Source organism: Miscanthus floridulus, chromosome 1 (assembly GCF_019320115.1).
Source record: "Miscanthus floridulus cultivar M001 chromosome 1, ASM1932011v1, whole genome shotgun sequence".
Lineage (NCBI taxonomy): Eukaryota > Viridiplantae > Streptophyta > Magnoliopsida > Poales > Poaceae > Miscanthus > Miscanthus floridulus.
In genome coordinates, this window is record NC_089580.1 from 77,780,410 (window position 1) to 77,800,766 (window position 20,357).

Consider the following 20,357-nt stretch of genomic DNA (forward strand, 5'->3'; position numbering starts at 1 on the left):
GATGATTCTCTTGGAATTCATTGATTGGTTCATTGTCTCTTGCTATGGCGGTATAATCATCTCACTCACTCTCTTGTATTTACATTCTAGTATAGCTAAGCTCTTTAGTGTAATTAGTTTTGAGAGCTAGCTTGTCTTGTTGAGTAGTTTGGTTAGTGAGGCTCTTTAGTCTAGTCTTTGAGAGCTCACTAACTTAGCTTATAGTGACTTAGCCTTTGCTTGACATAGAGATCATTGATAATTAGAATTATTGGAATAGGTGACTTGCAACCCTTGTAGAGCTAGAGCAAAATTGCAATTCACCATTTAGTTTACTAACAAAGTGCTCTAGTGAATTTGTAGAGATTTTTATAGGCTATTCACCCCCTCTCTAGCCATTTAGGACCTTTCAACTGGTATCGGAGCCATGGTCACCATTTGATTGAAGGCTTAACAACCTTGGTGTCAAAAGATGGCTCAAGTTGTGTTCAACCATGTGAGGGGGCAAACCACCCTTCTTTGATGGCACATGCTATGATTATTGGAAGAGAAAGATGAAGATGTATCTTGGTTCAATCAGTGATCAATTGTGGGTGTGACCGAGAGTGACTATGTGATTCTTGATCCCACCAATCTCACCAACCAAGACAAGGCAAACAAGCAATGCAATACAATGGCTCTCAACACCATCTATAATGCCATTGATTCCAAGGTGTTTGAGCAAATCAAGGATTGTGAAAGAGCTAGTGAGGTGTGGAAGAGATTGGAAGAAACATATGAGGGTACACCGATGGTCATGAGTGCCAAGTTGTACATCCACAAGGATAAGTTGACAAGCTTTAAGATGAAGGATGATGAGAGCATTCTAGAGATGTTCCATAGATTGCAAGTGATCATCAATGACTTGAAGGCTTTAGGTGAGAAGATAAATGATGATGATGTCTCTCATCGGTTCTTGATGTGCCTACCTCCAAGATTTGAGACATTGAGATTGATCATCATAAGAGGAGGATGGAAGGACATAACTCCTAACCAAGTACTAGGTGATGTCATGACACAACAGACATACCATGTGGAAAGGGAGGAGGTTGACAAAGATGAGAAGGATGGAGAAAAGAATAAGAAAAGTGTAGCATTCAAGGCTAGCACCTCATCAAAGAGCAAGGGCAAAGCAAAGAAATAAGAATCAAGTGGTGATGAAGATGCTAGTGAGTTTGATGATGAAGCCATGGCACTCTTTGTGTGCAAGGTGGGAAAATTCATGAAGAAGGGCAATGGTGCAAGAAAGAGAAGAGATCACAACAAGGAGTATGTGAGGAGATGCAACAAGTGCAAGAGCAAGGATCACGTTGTAGCGGATTGTCCAACAATAGTGAAAATGATGAGGATGAGAAGAAGAAAGAAAAGAAGGAGAAGACGGAAAAGAAAGAGAAGAAGATGACATTCAAGAAGAAGAAGGGTAGAGGCTATGTGGTCACTTGGGATAGTGATGGGTCATTGGATGATGATGATTCTAGTGATAATGACAAGAAATCTCTCAAGAAGGCACTATCAAGCATCGTCATCAACAACAAGCCTTCCATCCTTGACACTCCATCGACTTGCCTCATGGCAAAGGCCACCAAGGCAAAATATGATGTGAGTGATAATGATGATTATGAAAGTGATGATTGTAGAGGAGTGATGATGATGAGGAGTACTCAAAGGAGGAGCTCATAGACATGTTGGAGCAAGTTCATACTTGCTTTGAGATGAAGAGAAAGGAGTGCAAAGAATTGTGCAAGAAGATCAAATCTCTTGAGCAATCCTTTGATGAGCTCAATGCCTCTCATGAGAGTCTAAAGAAAGACCATGAGGAGCTTGGCAAAGCTCACAATAAGCTTGAAAAAGCTCACTCCTCTCTCCTCGAGCAAGCCAAGATGGAGGAAGTTATTATGTCATGTGATGTGGGCATAACTTGTGATATCCTTGATGAATCTTTTTACAAGCCCATTGTTGTTGCTCCTACTAACCCTTCTTTTAGCACATCTACTTCTACTTTACCTTTAAGTGATGGTTTCACTTGTAATGCCTCACTAGTGGTGGAAAATGAGACCCTTAAGAAGGAGGCGAATGAGCTCACTCATGCCTTAGGCAATGCCTATGGTGGAGATGCCCTCTTGCTAAAGTGCTTGGGTAGCCAAAGGTTTTCTCTCAACAAAGAGGAATTGTGATATACCCCCAAGAAAGGCAAGGCGGCCTTTGTCACTCCCAAAGCTTGCTTTGTGAAGGGCAATGGTCGGTTTTGCAATAAATGCAAGCAAGTTGGGCATATATAGCAAGATTGTAAGAATAAGAACAAGAATGCTAATGTATCCTCAATTAAGTTTGATTCTTGTTATTTACTTACCAAGGGTGCAAATGGTGTGAAGGCTAAGTTCATTGGTGAACCAATTGTGGGCTCAAAGAAGAAAGCCATTTGGATACCAAAGAGTTTAGTGACTAACCTTTAAGGACCCAAGTAAGTTTGGGTGTTGTTGGTATATTTTAATGCACACAGATAGATCCGCAAGCGCACGGATACCGTTGTAGCTTTCACTCAGAGGTATTCCAAGTATCGTATCCATATGGAAATATGTGAGACTAACTATGGTCTAACTTAACTAGGGGTAGCAACAAGGTTAGAATAAATAAGAGCATAGAGAGGATAACTAAGGTTCTCTAGTTCTGACTTGGGTAAGCTTATGTCTTCTACTATTTAACTAGGGACATTACTAGAGAAAGACACCAGTAGAGGATGCTTTCCTTCGCAACCGTGTCCTACGTGCACCTATAGATGGGAGGTGTACTACAAAGGATCAACGAAGGTATATAATACAAGCTATATAGAACATATGTCACACACGCGATCTACCACCTTCCAGATTGTAGGGGGCCTCCACGATTAACCCAAGTCTAAGCACCACACTTACACTTACGATTAATACTTTAACCTAGAGCGTCTATAGATTAAAGCACTCAAAAGAGAGTCATGATCCTGATGAACAATATAAACAATTACTTACTTGAATCAGAAGTTGATTACCAGAGAGATCTCGAAGGCAAGCTCAAGTAGAACATGGATCCGCCAAGGTACAAGCCATAGAGAGAGCACTAATAGGCTGGCACCTCCTCCAAACTCTTCCCTCACTCTCTATCTCACTATTCTATTTATAAGACTAGATCCTATGGAGGACTAATCTTCTCTTGATTGCTGACTCTGATCCTAAAGATATAAATTAGGGTTTCAGGGATCTGCTGAGGGAGGGGGTACATGGCTATTTATATAGGCTAGAGCATCCATCATGAGCCTTTGGATCAAACCAACTTAAAGGACAGCGTAGATGCAACCTAGGAGGCGGTGGAGAATCGACATTGTGACATGGAGGCTGATAGGTGGGCCCAGGGGCTGGGCGGCCTGCTGGTGGGGCTAGGTGGCCCCACATGGCATCCTCTCGGCTCCTGCTTTAGTGTGGTGTCCTCTAGAGTCCTCTGGAACCTTCTGGTGCCTGTTTCGCGGCAGATAAGTATGATTAATTCTGACATATAGGTCTGCCTTGACAGTTTTCTGGATAAACCCTGCAAAAAATACAGATTCACCAAAACTCAAGGAATTTATTAGTTTAAACCCCTAGACATTTGTTGGTGATCACAATTGTGCCCTTATACATGTTTTGTTGACGGTTTATAATGGTTGTTAACTACCGTCAACATTGATGTAGACTAGGCCCGATCTTTTGATAGGTATGATAGCGTCGATTGGTGGAGACTCGATGTTCATGATCTAGGCTTTGAACCAAGACTAATTTGTACCCACACAACCATTACACCACTGTTCCATTGGTTATCAACCACACGAGCGCGATTGACCTCACCGAGAAGGCTTTCCTGCAAGCGAATCGAGAACACAAGCAAGAACGGGATGAACGCAATCTGAAATTGCAAATAAATATGAGGCTTATGAAAACAAGAAGGAGTTCAAGTCTTTATTCGAAAGGACTAATCGCCATAGATGAACAAGATCAAGAACTGGGGCCCTGGTTCACAGCAAGCAGCCTTGGCGGCACAGTTGCAGCAAAACGATATCTATTTCATGAGGAAATCAAGAACTAAACAAAACCCCAAACCCTAAGGAGAGCGACGGATGCTATTTATAGAGTCTTGGGCATCACCCCCCTAGACGCGCCCCCTAATGGGCCCAAACACGATACACGGTCCAACGGACCAAAAGACGGTGTCGCAGCACCCAGGCAGATTCTGGATGCTGACTTGTTTCGATGATTCCCATTGCTTCCGAAGGTCTTTTGATGTGAGACTGCTTGTATTGGCTTCCTTATCAAATTAGCTTTCCAACCATATGTAGATCGTCAAAAACGGAGTCCGGATGTGTCCTGGGCGACCAGTTTAAGGCAGACTGGTCCTGGAGGCCAAGGCAGACTCGAACTTGAGTTGCTTTGGGCCTCCACCTCAGGGATTCGAACCGAATTAGCATCGGACCTCCTTCTTGACTTGGACACCCTTGCTGGCCTCCTACCCCTCCATACCATGTGCTAAACATAGTCATATGCATGGGTGTCATGTCCTCATCATCCTCCCCTTCTTGACGAAAAGCCGTCCTCGGCGTCGATTGTGCTTGAAACTAATCCTGCACAACATAAAGGAGAACGGAGTTGCGAAGACAAATAGAACTTAAATAATTGTGAGAAGGAACGTGACCATGTTTCTAAGTTTCTAGCATGTCATCTCGCATAAAAATTTCAGCAAGCATGTAGACTCCATGATCCGAATACACATGATGTATGTCAACACTATCCTGCAAAAGATTAGAACTAACCAAAGACAATACAGGAATAGATAGTCTAGCAGACATAGGTAGCAACCAACAATGCTCCTCTTCTTGGAAGTGAACTTGTTTCTTTGAGGAACATGAGAAAATGTTTGTATTATTATGGCTGCCCTCTAAACAATCATAATCTTGTACAACAAAAGGAGAATTCATATTACTACGAATGTATACTCGATGTATCATATATTGTCCCTTGTTGTTATATTTGCCAATAACATGATATGTATGTTTAGAAAACTAAGGCAAATCAGCATATTTAAATAGGCTCTCCTCCAAACAATCTAGGTTACACAAAACATCAAATTCAATGTAACCCAAAGTATGTAAAGAAGACAACAGTTTTAACTCATCAATTTTAGTAGCAATATGAATAACATGTTTATTTTTAGCACAAGTGACTGGTTCCAAAACATGTAAAACTGAGGCTTCATCAACCAATTCATCTATATCACAAGGAACTTCAAGCAAATTATCATGGGACGGAGATAAATCAAGAGAGGGTTCCACTAACAATTGCTCTATGATAGCATGGTTTGTGGAAGAATTTAGTACATTAAAATAATTCTCACCTTCCGTGAGTGTAGCACCATGGGCATTACCTGTGTTCTCAGTAGGAGTAATAGGTGCATTGTGAAGTGATGGTTCTGAATTTGCATATGAGGTTGTGAGCTCCTCATTTTCTTCCATGTCATCCTCTCACTTATGTATATTATACTGCAGAAGGTTAGTCATAGCAAGAGGAATAACAACAGACTCTTCCTCTAAATGGTGCACCTCATCATATGAAGCCAAAACATGAGGTGGATTAACAAAGGTTTCTCGCATAAGAAGTTTCATATCATTCCAAGTTTGAGGTTTATCAGAAGGATCTAAAGAGTTCCACCAAGATAAAGCAGAATGTCGCAAAACACTAGCTACATTTTTACCTTCCTCCTTGGACACATAAAACGAGTAGAAAATTTGTTATCGATGGCAATTTCCCACTCCATGTACTCATCAGCACCTATATCATCATAAGTCGGTGGACACGAATAACCTGTCATTGTTAGAAGATAGCAAAAGACAACACAAAAGTATTATCCCTATCAACTACTTAGGTTGTGGACAAGGAAAAACAAGGCACTCAACTCTCAAGCGTCTTACCACGTGAAAGGTCCTAATGGCTAGAGGGGGGTGAATAGCCTAATAAAAATTTCTACAACAACACTTAACCAAATGGTTAGACAATTATGAGGCGAAGCAAGTGTTGCGCTAGCCTACTCAAAATGCAAGCCACCTACCACAATTCTAGTTTAGATAGTGTCAATTCACACAAGAGCAATGACACTACCTTATGTTAGTGTGCTCTCAAAGGCTAACTAAAGAGCCACACCAACCAAGCATGCAAGCTCTCACAACTAGATACACTAAAGAGCTTGTTAACTAGTTTGCGGTAAAGTAAAGAGAGTGATCAAGAGGGTTATACCGCTGTGTAGATGAAAGAACCAATCAATCATGAAGATGAACAACAATGAAGACCAATCACCTCGGAATCAATGATGAACACAATGATTTTTACCGAGGTTCACTTGCTTGCCGGTAAGCTAGTCCTCGTTGTGGCGATTCACTCACTTGGAGGTTCACGCGCTAATTGGCTTCACACGCCAAACCCTCAATAGGGTGCCGCACAACCAACACAAGATGAGGATCACACAAGCCACAAGCAATCCACTAGAGTACCTTTTGGCGCTCCACCGGGGAAAGGTCAAGAACCCCTCACAATCACCACGATCGGAGCCAGAGACAATCACCACCTCCGCTCAACGATCCTCGCTGCTCCAAGCCGTCTAGGTGGCGGCAACCACCAAGAGTAACAAGCAAAATCCGTAGGGAAACACGAACACCAAGTGCCTCTAGATGCAATCACTCAAGCAATGCACTTGGATCACTCCCAATCTCACTATGATAATGAATCAATGATGGAGATGAGTGGGAGGACTTTGGCTAGGCTCATAAGGTTGCTATGTCAATGAAAATGGCCAAAGATATGAGCCATAGCCGGCCATGGAGCTTAAATAGAAGCCCCCACAAAATAGAGCCGTTGTACCCCTTCATTGGGCACACTACGCTCTGACCGGACGCTCTGGTCTTATTGACCAGACCCTAGACCTAGCGTCCAGTCCACTAATGGACGCCACGTGTCACCAACTTCAAACGCTGTTTGTCAGTTTTCAATGGCTACGAAGTTGATCGGACACTCCGGTAGAACTGATCGGACGCTGGAGCCTCAGCGTCTGGTCGAGTATAGTAAGGGTCAAAACCTAGTTTTCCTCAACTGGACACGTCCGGTCCACCTCGACTGGACATAGCCCAGTGTCCGGTGGTAAACCCTAGCCTCTGTACCGCCAGTCAACGTGACCGGACGCAGCCAGTCAGCGTCCGGTGCTTTTGGATCCAGCGTCCAGTCACTTGATCGATGCTGGCATCACCTCTGTTTTCATTTCTAACTTCTTCACCCTTGCTCTAATGTGCCAACTACCAAGTGTATCACCTTGTGCACATGTGTTAGCATATTTTCACAAATATTATCAAGGATGTTAGCACTCCACTAGATCCTAAATGCATATGCAATGAGTTAGAGCATCTAGTGGCACTTTGATGACCGCATTCCGATACGAGTTTCACCCCTCTTAATAGTATGGCTATCAAACCTAAATGTGATCACACTGTCTAAGTGTCTTGATCACCAAAACAAAATAGCTCCTACAAATTATACCTTTGCCTTGAGCTTTTTGTTTTTCTCTTTCTTCTTTCCAAGTCGAAGCACTTGATCATCACCATGCCATCATCTTTATCATGCTATGATCTTCATTGGCTTCTCCACTTGAAGTGTGCTACCTATCTCATGATCACTTGATAAACTAGGTTAGCACTTTAGGGTTTCATCAATTCACCAAAACCAAACTAGAGCTTTCAATCTCCCCCTTTTTGGTAATTGATGACAACCCTTATACAAAGATATGAATTGAGATTCAATTGAATCCATGTTGCTTGCCCAAGCATATTTACCATGTGTAAAAGGATATGGACAAGTTTCATAAACCCCAAATGGTAGCAATTGCTCCCCCTACATATGTGCTAAGAGTTTGGATTGAAGCTTGCACATATGCTTAGATAGGAAATATAGGAGTCAGTGTCTACCAAATGATGCTAAGGTATAAAAAATGGACCTTTGAAGCGTGATACCAATCGGAGTGCACCATTATACCATCCTTAGCACCATTGTTAGCTTAATACCACTTGGAAACATACTTTAGAAAGATACCACTTGTAAAGACTTACTTGGAAATGAAAGTTATCTAGTGATTTCATTTCATCATTCAATCTTACAACTAGCATATATCACACAAGCATGGATATTTTGAATTTTAGAACTTGTGTCATGCAAGCAAACATATGAAGTGCATATTCAAATGCATCATACAAGTTCATGAGCTTGCTCCCCCTACTTGTGTGCTTAAAATTTTAGTTGATATCCCTTTCCTTTTTCATATTTCTCCCCCTATGTCATATGTCAAGATATCTTTATGTTTCTTTCCCTTTTTCACAATCTTTGTTTCTCTCTCTCCCCCTTGTTTCTCTGTCCTCCTTATCTTTGTTTCTCTCCCCCTTTGTCATCAATGACCACAAAGGTTCTAAATGTAGATAGTATTACTTGTAGGGTCAAGATTATCAATGACAATCAATGGGGTGAGGATCATTTTCCCAAATTTGGTTCAAACTAAAATATATGCCAAAGATATTTAACTCGGTTTGATCCAAGGACAAGCTTCTTCACACCTCCAAATAAGGGTTATCTTGTACCATGTTGAGTTAAATACTTAGAGCTCATTTTCTAGATTAAACACTAGGTTTACAAGCCCATAAACATGTCATATGCTATCACTAGATCATGTCAAGCATAGAAGCAATAGTGATACCATATAAACATCAAATTCATTTGATTTTCATGAATGAGCCTATTAAAATAGAACCACTTGAAAGGTCCTAATAAGATTGAAAATATGACTAGATGCACTAAACATGTCCTTAGCAAGGATGTATGCCATGCCAATCAACTTTTACCTTGGATTGCTCGAAGGAGAGGCATGTTATGTGAGTGAGGGGTGCATCAACACATATTTGAGAAATCCAATATATTCAACTCATTCCTTAGCTTGCAAAACCTTTTCTCATCCAATGACTTGGTGAATATGTTGGCAAGTTGATCTTCGGTGCCTACACTCTCAATGCAAATGTCCCCTTTTTGTTGGTGATCTCTTATGAAATGGTGGCGGACATCAATGTGCTTTGTTCTTGCATGTTGCACCGGATTGTTGGTTAACTTGATTGCACTCTCATTGTCACATAGCAATGGCACTTTCTTGAACTTGATTCCAAAATCACTCAAAGTGGCCTTCATCCAAAGTATTTGTGCACAACAACTACCGGCGGATATGTATTCGGCTTCGGCGGTTGATAATGCAGCACTATTTTGCTTCTTTGATGACCATGAAACAAGTGATCTTCCCAACAATTGACATGTGCCCGAGGTGCTCTTCCTTTCAACCTTGCATCCCGCATAATCCGAGTCAGAGTAACCAACTACCTCAAACTTTACTCCTTTGGGATACCACAAACCAACATTTGGTGTATGCTTCAAGTACCTCAATATTCTCTTTGTAGCCTTCAAATGACTTTCTCTTGGTGAGGCTTAAAATCTTGCACACATGCATACACTAAACATGACATCCGGCCTTGATGCGGTCACATAGATTAGGCTTCCAATCATGGACCGATACAACTTTTGATCCACCATATTTCCACTTGCATCACTATCCAAGTTGCCATTGGTTCCCATTGGTGTGCTAATGACTTTGCTATCAATCATGCCAAAATTCTTGATCATGTCCTTGATGTACTTGCCTTGACTCACAAAAGTACCATTCTTCAATTGCTTGATTTGAAGACCAAGGAAGTAACTCAATTCTTCAATCATGGACATCTCAAACTCATTAGCCATCATCTTCCCAAACTCATCACAAAATTCTTGATTTGTTGATCCAAATATGATATCATCAACATAGATTTGCAACACAAACAAGTCTTTTCCAATCTTCTTGATGAAAAGAGTGGTGTCAACCTTGTCCATTATGAACCCTTTAGAGAGGAGGAAGTCCCTTAATCTCTCATACCATGCTCTAGGTGCTTGCTTCAAGCCATACAATGCCTTCTTCAACTTGTACACATGGTTGGGCTTCTTATCATCTTCAAAACTGGGAGGTTGCTCAACATATACTTCTTCATTGATATAACCATTGAGAAATGCACTCTTGACATCCATTTGATAGAGCTTGATGTTGTGGGCACAAGCATAGGCTAGCAAGATTCTTATTGCTTCCAATCTAGCAACCGGGGCATATGTTTCTCCAAAGTCAAGACCTTCAACTTGTGTATAGCCTTGTGCTACCAATCTTACTTTGTTCCTTACTACTATCCCATCTTGATCTTGCTTATTTCTAAAGACCCATTTGGTTCCAATCACATTGTGTCCCTTAGGTCTTTCTACCAATTCCCATACTTGATTTCTTGTGAAGTTGTTCAATTCTTCATGCATAGCATTCACCCAATCAACATCCCACAAAGCTTCATCTATCTTCTTCGGTTCAATGGATGACACAAATAAGAAGTGTTCACAAAATGATACCAATCTTGATCTTGTTTGTACACCTCTTAAAATATCACCAATGATAGTGTCTAATGGATGATCCCTTGCAATACTTGTTGGTTGGAGCAATGGAACTTGATTGCTTGCACTTGCTAGATCATTGGGTTGAGATGATGTACTAGCCACTTGATCTTGATCAATGTCATGAGAGTCACTTGCACTAGCTTGATTCGTATCATCTTGCCCATTTGAGTTAGAGAGTACTTGCACTTGATCATCTTCATCATCAATCACTTGCCTAGGCCTCAATTCACCAATATCCATGTTCTTCATGGCATTTGAAAGTTGAATGCCTCTAACATCTTCCAAGTTCTCATTCTCTTCTTGTGAACCCTTGGTTTCATCAAATTCAACATCATGAACTTCCTCAAGAGTACCACTAACCAAATTCCAAACTCTATGCTTTGCTTGTAGTGGAGTAACCAAGTAGGAATCCTTCATCACATTTCTTGTCAAACTTGCCCAATCTTGTGCCTTTCTTCAAGATATAGCATTTGCAACCAAAGACCCAAAAATATGCAACGTTGGGCTTTCTACCATTCAAGAGCTCATATGGTGTCTTCTCTTTTAATCGGTGACAATAGTGGCGGTTGCTACAATAGCAAGCCGTGTTGATAGCTTCGGCCCAAAAAGATTGACTCACATTGTACTCACTAAGCATAGACCTTGCCATATCAATGAGTGTTCTATTCTTTCTCTCAACAAGGCCATTTGATTGAGGTGTGTACTTGGCCGAGAATTGATGTCTAATTCCAAATTCATCACATAACTCATCAATTCTAGTATTCTTGAACTCACTACCATTGTCACTTCTAACTCTCTTGATGGTTGCTTCAAACTCATTGTGAATGCCCTTGACAAATGATTTGAATGTTGCAAATACATCACTTTTGTCAACTAGAAAGAATACCCATGTGTATCTAGTGTAGTCATCCACTATCACAAATCCATATTTATTTCCACCGATACTAGTGTATTATGTTGGCCCAAACAAATCCATGCGCAATAACTCAAATGCTTTACTAGTGCTCATCATGCTTTTCTTAGGATGGGTGTTTCCAACTTGTTTGCCGGCTTGACAAGAGCTACAAAGCTTATCCTTTTCAAACACAACATCTTTCAAGCCTTTAACTAAGTCATGCTTAATCAATCTATTCAATTGTTTCATTCCAACATGACCAAGCCTTCTATGCCATAACCAACCCATGCTAGACTTAGTGAACAAGCATGTGGACAATCTAGCTTCACTAGCATTGAAATCAACCAAGTATAGATTCTCATATCTAAAGCCTTTGAAGATCAAGTTAGAGCCATCTACACTTATGATCTCTACATCATCTACTCCAAATATGCATTTGAATCCAAGATCACATAATTGAGCCACGGATAGCAAGTTGAAATTCAAGCTCTCTACTAGCAACACATTGGATATGCTCAAGTCATTGGATATTACAATCTTACCAAGCCCTTTGACCTTGCCTTTGCCATTGTCACCAAATGTGATACTATCATAACCATCATTGTCATTGGTGTTGATTGAGTTGAACATTCTTGCATCATCGGTCATGTGTTGAGTGCACCCACTATCAAGAACCCAACACTGGTAGACAATAGAGCTTTACTCCCGGTGGGGAACCCCCTCTAGTCCCGGTTCCCCACCCAGGAGCAAGCATCCGGGACTAAAGGGTGGTCCTTTAGTCCCGGGTCAGGAACCGAGACTAAAGGGGGACCTTTAGTCCCGGTGGGTAACACCAACCGGGACTAAAGGTGCCTCCTGACATGCCACGATGGCTGGCACCCTTTAGTCCCGGTTGGTAATACGAACCAGGACTAAAGGTTTTTTTTCTTTTTTCTTTTCTTTTCATTTTTTTGTTTTCTTTTCAAAATAGGTTTTCGAAGTCGTATTGTACGCTGCTAATTATACATTTATACGTGCGTATAGTATGTTTCGGTTCAAGCACAATGAACGTATTAAATTACACAATTCAAGCATAGAAATATATATATATATATGCATGCATGCATCATATATATATTTACATGCATGCATGCATATGTGTATTTTACATTATATTATTTCATGTGCATATATTACAAAAGATTGCATTACAGTTGTTGTGATATAACAAGTTTTCTCTCATCCTCTAGCTTGGCTTCAATGGCAGTGTTGGGTCGAAGTAGAACTCGCCCTTGGAATCGATGACCTGCTCATTAAAAAATCCAGCTATAGACTCTTAAATTGCTTTGATTTGGTCTTGCCGTATGACCTTTTCCTCCAACCATCGAGCCTACAGGTTTGAATTAAAGGAAAATAAATTAATATATGTACAAAAAAGAGATATATATATAAAGACATAGTAACACAATCAATAATAATAATTAAATGAATATATAGTTTATTTTTAATGTACTTTGAGTCTCTCTGTAGGAGTTCTTTGGGAGACCACCTTGATAAACTTGCAAACATAGTAACCACAGTAGTTGTTCCCCTGTTCCTGCCTCAGACACCACTTTACGAGAAAAAGATTTGTCATCCAATCTGGTGATCTGGTGAAAGCTATATGTTTAATTAATAAAGATGATGCGATTCAGGGGACTTACTTTCAAAGGGATTACATTCAGTGGCGCTTTGCATTTTTCCATGTGTTGCTTCTCAATAAAGGTTTTCCAAACACTGCCCAATAAAAAATTTGCCACGTCATCAGATATAGTTAATCATCATGTTTGTGTGTATATATAGTTGCTAGAGATACCAAAATTACCTCTGGATAATATCTATCATATCTTGGTAGTCTTGTTGTGGTTTTCTCATCGAGTCATAGATTATCAAGTGACTTTTCACCAGATCGATGTCCATCAATATCCAGTGATTGCTGCATGTGTTTATAGGATATAACGCATAACACTCATTAATTAACTAGAATCAACATATGAGCCATTAAGGATGATCGACATTATTAACACTCACTTGAAGTTGTAGGGAAAGAGTATATCCTCCTTGTGGCGTTGGTTCACTAAGAAGTTCATGATGTTACTCTCTGACTCAGACTTCTAATTAGTCTTTGGAGTAACTAGGTCTTTGAATACTATATGGGGATCAACAAAACCAATTTCATTGTAGCCTTCCTTTCTGAGCTCTATCATTGTAAATCTGCATATATATAGTACTTGTTAGGATAATTTATATGCATATACACACATATGATGAGTTTAATAATAGATCGAAAGCATTATTACTTACAGGCAATAGCAGCTAATGATAATTTTGTCCAGAGAAGTCAGGTGGCATAGTTGATGAAATTCTACAAAGTCAACATACATAACATCATCGCCACAGAACCAATGTTCGTCTCTAATTCTGACACCAACGCAGAAGTCTCCACCGGTAGATGCCTGCATGTACCACTTGTTTAGCAGGTACATTTGCGTCCCCAGATCAGATAAGGCTTGAGGGTTGTATAGACTCTGGCCTAGTACAAATTTTTTCTTCCAAATATCAACCTCCGCCGCACTCTTAATGTTTCCATCACCAAACATCTGGTAAAGGTCGAGACCAGTCTCATCAATAAATTCACCAAGGTGATCCAAATCAACATCTGGAGGTATGTTTGCCTGATGCATTAATCCTAAATTCGAACCATATTCATTACCAACAACTAGCGGGGGGACTGATTGGTGCGATTGTTGTCCGAGTTGTGCAACTCCTTTCCCTGTCTGCTTCTTTTTCTGTGCCGCCTCAATTGACTTGGTGAGAGTGCGGTCATAGTCCGTTAACGTTGATTTGGACGACTTACGAGATTCTCGCTGTTGTTGCTGGTAAGAAGCCACCTTTTTTCTAAGAATATCTAGAGCTACGAAGAAGTACGGTTTCTCCGAGTTTCTCCTTGCTTCTTGATTCTTTTTAAGTTTGTCATAGAATCTGGACATATCTTTTTTATATGCATCAGTTACTTCTTCCTTCTGTTCAGATATTATTTTGGGAATAGCCCTTGGTTTCACGGTGGCTTTCTTTGCCAGCGGGGACTGGTTCTTCGTTTGCAGGGCTAGCCTCTTGGTACTTGGCTTCTTGGTAGGCGGGGGCGGGGGAGGCATTGGAGGCCTCCTTGGAGGTGGTGGCAGCAGTGTTGGAGACCTCCTTGGAGGTGGCGGCTGCGGCATTGGAGACCTCCTTGGTGATGGTGTGGATGTAGCCTCGCCTTCCAACACATTGTCATCGTATAGAGCACTATGATGATCTGGCGATTGAACAATTGGATTTAGGTTGGGGGAGGATCTGCTACAAAAAAAGGAATGACATATTATTATGAGCAGATTGTTAATTATTTAAGCCAATATAAATTAATGATGTAGTGTTTTCATCCGCACCTATGGTGAGGTAGTTCAGGAGGAGGTGGAGGCGACATCCCGAGAATGATGATGTAGCGCTTGCGCCATAGAATGAATGTCTTCTCTACTTCTCCTAGAGTCTTCTCGCCATCACCTCTAGGAATGTCAAGAGGCAAATCACTAAAACCTTTTTCAGCTTTATCTACCGAGATGGTAGCATATCCTTCTTGGATTATATTCCCATGAATCCTTGGTGTCTTGGTTTGGTCGATAGGATTAACAAGACCAATAGCCACCTTGATTGTGGAATTCCCCTTCGGAATGTGTAGCTCACACGATGTAAAAGGTTCAGTGACGTCATCCATAGGGAAGCACAGTCCTATGTCCCCTTGATTTGGTATCTCTGTGGAAGCGCAGCTGCTTTTCAACTGAACAGATTGGCTAATGTTGATTCCTGGCTCTGATGTCTGCTTGCTTGCATTCACTGCTATTTGCACTTGCCTTCTGATTTCCTCATGCATTCTTGCTTCAAGGTTTTTTTCCCGCTCCTGTGCTTCACGCACCGCTTCCTCCAACCTCTGGAGCTGTTGTGCCTCTTCTTCCTTCTTTCTCTGGCGGCTTCTATAGGAAGGTCTGTCCTGAGGGAATCCATGCTCCCACGAGACACTTCCTTTGCCTCTAGTTCGGCCACCGTGTTCAATAGTCCCGATGGCGTATGTGAGTTCATCCTTCTCTCTGTTGGGCCTAAACGCACCACTAGCAGTATCTCTCTGAGCATAAAACAATCTTTCTACTGCTTCTTGCAGTCTTGCGCCATAAACGCACTTCCCTGTCTCCTGGTCCAGTGTTCCCCCATGAGCGAAAAACCAATTCTTTGCACGCTCTCCCCACTCGAGTGATTCTGGTGTGATACCCTTGGCAAGAAGGTCTGCTTCCATTTTGTTCCACTTCTTTATGGCAGTCGGGTAGCCACCTGATCCCAAGTTATGGTGGTATATCTTCTATTGGGCATTACGTTGGTTCTTTATCACCCGACTCACACCCTCTTCTAACGTCTTGTACTGTACAAACTCATCCCAATAGGGCCTCTGCTTTAAGATCGGGCCTGGGACAGTAAAATCTGGTGCTATGTTCTTCTTGACATACGTCGTGTATAAGTGTTTCTTCCAAGTCTGAAACTAGGTGGCCATCTTCTTCATTGCCCAATCCTTAACTCACTCCTTCAATTCATCACCATCTATTATATCACCATAACCATCTGTTTGGAGTGTGAAATATTCCAAGACATCATTCCAAATTAATGTCTTGTCACGATCGGAGACAAAACTGATATGAGGAGCATTGGTCTTCTTCCATTCGCGGGTACTGATTGGGAGCTGGTCCCATACAAGATAACCATAGTGGTGCACGAATTTCATTTTATTTGGCCCCCCCGCCCCCCCGATTCGCCTATATCCACATTGAACTCCGAGATGATGAAGCGGCCCTCCAATGGCTTTTTGGGACCTCGAACATTTTTACTCTTTGTTGTAGTTGTTGATGTCGATCCAGAGGGCTACAAAACATAAACATTATTTTTAATGTCATGAGCACACATAAGACATATGATAATATATACAGCTAATAATAAAAAATATATACTTGGCCAATATGTTGTTGCTCATTTTGTTCAAGAGCTAAGTACTGACTCCCGTCATCTGCATCCTCTTGCACGTTATTGTTAGCACCATCATCACCAGCAACTTGAGTGCCAGTGTTGATCAAATTCATCATCAACTCCTCCTCATCCATGTTTCTCACGTCGGCCATCTAGCTTCAAAAAATAAAACCAATATATAGTACGTCAAATCTTTGCTTACATGCGTAAAATCTACGAACAATATGCATTATTAAATCTTGCCCCTCGGTCACGAACGCAATTCACCACACTAGGACGAATTAGGGCTATACATAAACGGCCGAGGGCGAATTGCATCGGTGACTAGGGCGAACCACGTCGGTGACATCAACAGCGCGGTTCGCCCTGGTGTGATTGTTTAGCGTTAACGATAACGATAATATGAATGTTGATCGACTAGGCCACGAGAGAGGGCAGTGTGACAAGAGTGGCGGTGCTCCACTCCGCCGTATATATGTTTGTACACATGGGTGAACGAGGGCGGCGGTGCTCCGCCGTATACATAGAAACGCATGGGCGAACGAGGGCGGCGGTGCTCCGCGACGTATATATACATGCATATGAATACAAATGATGTATATATACGTGTCGGCGCGGGGGCCGGTGTGCTGACGACGACGACGTGAGGCGGGCCGGTGTGCTGACGACGACGACGTGAGGCGGGCCGGGGCGGTGTCGGTGCGTGTTGTGATCCTATGTACCATGTGAACCATGTAGTCATTCATCATATGAGAAAATTCTATGCTAATAATGTAAGTATAAGTCATTATGAAATGTAAGTATATGTGTCTTATTGCTAATATAACCATTACTATTTCTGAAATGATAAGAATTTATTTTCTTCTTCTACAGGCATAGTACTTCGTCTCTGATGCTATGATATAAAGTTTGAAGATAGTCGTCCCGAAAAAATATGTAATGCTCATATTACTTTAGCAACATTAATATATTATATCTGTATATTCAAAGTTCATAAATGAAGAAACGTTGAAGTTTTCCTTCATTTTTATATGATATTTGCGTATATAAAATCTAGGACATTTGTAATTTACTTTAGAACATCTATATTCGGTATCACAACAAAATATAACATTTTTTGAAAGTTTTCCACCGTCTGAGAATGTACAGAGAGATGAACTGATCACCTCGAGCTCGGTAGTGAAGGGCCTCGGATGCGCGCGGAGGAGGGCGCGGTGGAGGGCCACGGGCCCGCGCAGAGGAGGGCCACGGGCGTGCACGGAGGAGGGCCACGGGCGCGCACGGTGGAGGCCGCACGAGGAAGAAGAGGGCGGCGGTGTCACGGAAGGCGAACGGACGGCGGCGCGAGGAAGAAGAGGGCGGCGGTGTTCGACGAGGAAGAAGAGGAGCGGATCGATCTGCGCCAGGCGCTGGCGGTTATATACCAGGGAGATTTACTCCTGGTGCCAGCCACCAGCCGGGAGTAAAGGGTCTTTACTCCCGGTGCGCGTTACCAACCGGGAGTAAAGGTCCCTTTACTCCCGGTGCGTGTTACCAACCGGGAGTAAAGGTATACCTTTACTCCCGGTTGGTAACACGCACCGGGAGTAAAGGGTTTTTTTTGGCGGGCCATGAAACTGCAGCCCACCTTTACTCCCAGGTGGGCTTCCCACCCAAGAGTAAAGGTGGCCTACAGTTTCGTTTCCCGCCTATTTTGAGCAGACTTTTTTAATAGAAATATGGATTTTCTTGTTAAATACATAGTAAATTAAATAAAAGGCATAAAATTATTTTGTTAAAAATATGGATTTTCTTTTTCTTTATTGCACATAGGAAAAATCTATAACCTAACTTTTTTATTTTTTGTTATAATTGTAAAACATAATGTAACTAATATTTATTATTTCGTTAATGCAAAAATGTAGTGTTTAATTAAAATTATTAAAACTATTGGTTTTGGACAGGAAATTTGTTTTCACATCATTTTAACATTAATATTTTAATTTTTCATCACTCAATATCCTAATTTTACTTTTTGAGAGAGAAATCCCACCAAATCAAACATTGATTTAATTTGAAACACGACATAATAAACATCTGAATTCACAATTATTACATAATATCTCAAACACACACTACATTAAATCACTATATCATCAAGTGGGCACAGCAGTGAACTTCTTCTTTATGTATGTCCCTTGGTTATGATCGCGTTGTAACCATGGAGTGTCCTCATCATTTACCAAGATGCTAGGGTCTTTGTTCACTTTGAAGGGCGGGATTCGGTCATACTTTTCATAATCTTCTGACATGTCCGACTTGTCCTCGATTCCCACGATGACTCTTTTCCCTGAAAGAACTATGTGGCGCTTTGACTCTTTGGTTGAGTCATTATCGTTTTTCCCTCTTTTTGGTTTGGTAGACATATCATTGACATAGAACACCTGATTCACATCCTTGGCAAGGACGAATGGTTCGTCTTTGTACCCAATATTACTAAGGTCTACTGTTGTCATTCCATACTCGTTGTCTACTATTACCCCGCCTCTGGTCACCTTGACCCATTAGCACTTGAACAATGGGATCTTCAAAGTAGGTGCATATTCTAGTTCCCATATTTCATCTATGCGGCCATAATATGTCTGCTTATTCCCATTCGGGTCTGTGGCATCTATGCGGACACCACTGTTTTGGTTGGTACTCCTTTTATCTTGGGCTACTATGTAGAATATGTTCCCATTTATCTCATACCCTTTGTATGTTACGATATGCCATGATGGTTGCATAGCCAATAAATACAGTTGCTCATGGATGCTCTCATCACCTTGACATTTTTTTCGCAACCAACCGCTGAAAGTTTCCATGTGCTTACGTGTAATCCAAGCTTCAGTCTTCCCTGGAAACTCAGATCGTAAGAGATCCTTGTGTGTTTCAATATACGGATCTACCAAAGAGGAGTTCTGTAGAACTGTGTAGTGCACTTTATTGAAATAATCATCCTCCGTACCAATATATGTTTTCCTCCCTAGTGTCCCCTTTCCGCTTAGTCTCCCCTTATGTCTCGATTCAGGAACACCAATCGAGTCAAGGTCGGGAATAAAGTCAACACAGAACTCAATGACCTCTTCTGTTCCATAGCCCTTGGCGATGCTTCCTTTTGGGCGAGCATGGTTGTGAACATATTTCTTTAGGACTCCCATGAATCTCTCTAAGGGGAACATGTTGTGTAGGAACACAGGACCGAGAATGAAAATCTCCTTGACTAGGTGAACTAGGAGGTGTGTCATGATATCAAAGAAGGAAGGAGGGAACACCAACTCAAAGCTGACGAGACATTGAACCACATCATTCTATAGTTTAGCTAGATCAGTTGGATCAATTGCCTTCTGAGAAATTGCATTGAGGAATGCACATAGCTTCACGGTGGCTAGACGTACATTTGGAGGTAGAATTCCTCTTAATGCAACTAGAAGTAATTGCGTCATGAGAACGTGACAGTCATGGGACTTTAAGTTATAGAATTTCTTCTCTGGCACATTTATAATACCCTTTATATTCGAGGAGAATCCAGATGGTACCTTGATGTTGTTTCAGCATTCAAACATAATTTCCTTCTCCTCTTTGCTTAGAGTGTAGCTGGCAGGACGTAAGTAATGGCATCCATCATCTGTCTTCTCTGAATGCAGGTTGTCTCTTTCTCTCAAACAACGCAGGTCCTGTCATGCTTCAAATGTGTCCTTAGGCTTTCCATACACACCCATGAAGCCTAGTAGGTTCACACAAAGATTCTTCGTCAGGTGCATCAC